Genomic DNA, 4698 nt, shown 5'->3' with positions numbered 1-4698 from the left:
AACATCATACTTAACAGTGAAAAGTTGAAAGCTTTTGCTCTAAGATCAGGCACAAGACAAGGATGCCAGTCTTGCCACTTTAATTAGATCAGTATTGGAAGTCCTAGCCACAGCAAATGAACAAGAAGAAAGAAAGAAGAGGCATGCAAATTGCAAAGAAGTAAATGTGTCACTCACTAGTCACAGATCACGGACTGCACATATAAAACCTTATCTCTTCCACCCAAAAACTACTGGAACTAATAAATGAATTCAGTAAATTTGCAGGATACATAATCAATATACAGAAATCTGTTGCATTTGTATACACTAATAACAAACTATCTGAAAGAAAAATTAAGAAAATAATCCCATTTACAACTGCATCAAAAGAATAAAATATCAAGTAATAAATTTAACCAAGGTGAAAAGCCTGTCCTCTAAAAACTACCAAGACAATGATGAAAGAAATTAAAGACAACACAAATAAATGGAAAGATAATCCACACTCATGGATAAGAAAAATTTACACTGTTAAAATATCCATACTACCCAAGGCAATCTACAAATTCAATGCAATCCCTACCAAAATACCAATGGTATTTGTCACAGAATAATCCTAAAATTTCCATGAGACCACAAAGGACTCCAAACAGTCCAAGGAATCCTGAGGAAGAAGAAGAAAGCTGGGATACCATGCTCCCAGATTTCAAACTATACTACATATCTATAGTAATCAAAATAGTCTGGTACTGATACAACAACAGACACAGAACAATGAAACAGAACAGAAATCCCATAAATAAACCCACATTTACATGGTCAATTAATCTATGACAAAAAGACAAGAATATAGAATGAAGAAAAGACACCATATTTAATAAACAGTGTTGGGAAAACTGGATAGCTACATGAATAACAATGAAATTGGGTCATTTTATTATACCATATACAAAACTGAACTCAGAATGGGCTGAAGACTTAAATATATGACCTGGAAGTATAACATTCCCAGAAGAAAACACAGGCAGTATGTTTTTGGGTATACGTTTTTGGATGTCTCCTGAGGTAAGGACAACAAAAGCGAAAATCCACCAATGGGACACCAAAGGAAAAGCTTCTGCACAGCAAGGAAACGATCAACAACGAAAAGGTGACCCACTGAATGGGAGAAGATACAAATTACACATCTGATAAGGGGCTAACATCAAAAATATATGAAGAACTCAGAAATTCAATATAAAAATCTACTCAAAAGTAGGCAGAGGGGGGCGCCTGGGTGGCTCAGTGGGTTAAAGCCTCTGCCTTCCGCCCAGGTCATGATCCCAGAGTCCTGGGATGGAGCCCCGCACAGCAGGGAGCCTGCTTCCTCCTCTTCCTCTGCCTGCCTCTCTGCCTAGTTGTGATTTCTCTCTGTCAAATAAATATTAAAAAATTATAAAATATTTTTTAAAAAGTCCTCCAGCAGAGGACCTGAACATCTTTTCCAAAGATGACTCACAGATGAACAGCAGGCACATAAAAAGTTGTTCAACACCAGCATCAGGGAAATGCACATCCAAACCATAATGAGGCGTCACCTCACACTTATCAAAAAGATGAGAAGTAGGTATCCGCGAGGATGTGGAGAAAAGGGAACAGTTGTGCACTGTGGGTGGGAATGTAAATCGGTGCAGCCACTAGGAAAACATATGAAACTATACGATATGACCTGGAAATTCCACTTTTAGGCATTTATCTGAAGAAAGTGAAGCACCGAGGAGACATTGAAAAACATATATCCAAAAAGCCACATGTACGCCTATGTCAACACAACATTACAACAGCCACGGCATGGATGCAACTGGGACGTCCAATGATAAGCAGATGGATAAAGGTGTGGTATGTGTGTGGAGTTGCATATCTATCTAGTTCTCTCTCTATAAATATCTACCTACCTAGCTATATATACGGTGGTTTATGACTCAGTTATAAAAAAGAATGAAATACTGCCATTTGAGACGTGGATGGACCCACACAGTGTGATGCTAAGCGAAATGAATCACACAAATACCATACGACTTCAATTACATGTGGAATCTAAAATGCAAAAAAAAATGAACAAATGAAACAGAAACAGCCTCACAGATACAGAGAAGGATGGCTGCTAAAGGGGAGGGGGATGGGGATGGATGAAAAAGCCAAAGAGGACCAAGAGGCACAATCTTCCCACTGTGAATAAGGCACACGTGCAGCACAGCTCAGTAAACCTGTAACAACACTGTTTCGTGGTATGCCAACCACTGTGGTGACCATTGTCATGTACACGAGTACTGAAGCAGTATGTTGTACACCCGAGACACATATATTGTATGCCAATCATGCTGCAACTAAAAAAACCATGAACTTAAAAATTAGTTCTTTCAAAAGATCAACAATATTGACAAAACATGAGGTAGGCAAAGAAAACAAGTTAACAAAAACAGGAATGAAGACACTACTCACCCTAAAAAAATAAAAGTATCAAAAAGGAATATTAAAAAGTCTTTGTCTTCCCAAATTAGACAATTTGGTTGAAATTGAAATGGTATCCTTAAAGGATACCAATTATCCAAAACTGACACAAGTACAAAATCTACTTAGTACTATTATTAAGCAAATTTTGACTAAAAATTTATTGAAAGCCTTCCCACAAGAAAATTCTAAGGTCAAGGGCCTTCACTAAGGAATTCTAGCAAATATTTAAGGAAATCCATCACTAATCTTTCAAAAACTCTTCCATCCTTTCAGAAAATAGAGGAGGAAACACTCCCAACTTTTTCTATGAGGTCAGGAGTCCTCTGATAGCAAAGTCACACAAAGACAGCACAAGAAATCTACAAAACCAGGGGCACCTGGGGGGCTCAGTGGGTTAAGCCCCTGCCTTTGGCTCAGGTCATGGTCTCAGGGTCCTGGGATTGCTTCCCTCTCTCTCTGCCTGCCTCTCTGCCTACTTGTGATCTCTCTCTGTGTGTCAAATAAATAAATAAAATCTTAAAAAAAAAAAAAAAAAAAAAGAGGGGCACCTGGGTGGCTCAGTGGGTTAAAGCCTCTGCCTTCAGCTCAGGTCATGCATGATCCCAGGGTCCTGGGATTGAGCCCCGCATCGGGCTCTCTGCTCAGCGGGGAGCCTGCTTCCTCTTCTCTCTCTGCCTACTTGTGATCTCTATCAAAAAAAAAAAAAAAAAAAAAAGAAATCTACAAAACTGTTCTCTCTCATCAATACAGATGCAAAATACGCTAACAAAGTATCAGAAAACTGACTTGGCAACACACACAAAGGAGCATATATCATGACCAAGTGAGATCTGTCCCAGGAAATGCAAGATCAGTTTGACGTCTGAAGATCAACTAATGGGTTATACCATATAATTATCCCCCAACCAAAGCCCACCCTACACCCACAGGATTATCTCAATCGATGGAAAAATCTGGAACAGAGTCTAAGAACAGATCAGCAGAAACAGGCAACTGGCTATTGACAAAGGAGCAAAGGCAATTCAGTAGAGACAGTCTTTTCAACAAATGGTGCTTGATCTAGTGAACACCCTCATGTTTAAAAAAAAAAAAAAAAATTGATCTAGGAGCACCTGGATGGCTCAGTAGGTTAAGGGGTAAGCGTCTGCCTTCGTCTTGGGTCATGATCTCAGGGTCCTCGGATTGAGCCCCGCATTGGGTGCCCTGCTCATCAGAGAGTCCGCTTCTCCCTTTTCCTCTGCTCCTCTCCTGGCTTGTGTATTTCTCTCTCAGATAAATAAAATCCTTTTAAAAATATGATCTAGATATAGAATTTATACTTGCACAAATATTTTCTCAAAATGGATAATAGACCTAAATGCAAAACACAAAACTACAGAACACCTAGACGATAACACTGAACAGAACGCAGGTGACCTTGGATTTGGCAATGCTTTATGTACAACACCAAATACAATCCTTGAGAAAAACTGGGTGATTTGAACTTCACTAAAATTAAAATTCTGCTCTGCAAAAGACAGTTTGATATGAAATATGAATATGAAAATGATACTCACTTGTCATTAGGGAATTTCAAATTAAAGCAACAATGACCTACCATTACACACCTATCACAATGGCCAAATTACAAAGCACTTAACACCAACCAAATGCTGATGTGGATGGGGAGCAACAGAGACTCTCATTCACTGCTGGTGGGAATGCGAAATGGTACCCCCACTGTGTGATACAGTTTCCTACAGGGGCGCCAGGGTGGCTCAGTTGGTTAAGCATCTGCCTTCGGCTCAGGTCACGAAGCCAGGTTTCCTGCTCAGTGGGGGGTCTGCTTCTCTCTCTGCCCTTCCCCTCACTGTGCTCTCTCTCTCAAATAAATAAAATCTTAAAAAAAAAAAAGTTTCTTACAAATCTAAATATACTCTTATTACATAATCCAGTAAATCACACTCCTTGGCTAGAACCCAAGAGATGAAAACTTAAATCCACACAAAACCTACACACAATGTATACTGCAGGTTTACTCTAAGTGCCAAACTTGGAAGCAGCCAGGACGTCCCTCAGTGGGTGAAAAGATAGACAAACTGTGGCACATTCATATAATGACATGTTGTGAAGTAACTTGCACAGAGATCTTCAGAGCAGCTTTCTTTGGGATAGCCCCACACTGGGAACAACCCAAGCATCCACTGACAGCTGAACGGATGAGAAACAGGGGCGGCCTCCGCA

Source organism: Meles meles, chromosome 19 (genome assembly GCF_922984935.1).
Source record: "Meles meles chromosome 19, mMelMel3.1 paternal haplotype, whole genome shotgun sequence".
NCBI classification, from domain to species: Eukaryota; Metazoa; Chordata; class Mammalia; order Carnivora; family Mustelidae; genus Meles; species Meles meles.
This window is presented reverse-complemented; position numbering follows the sequence as displayed.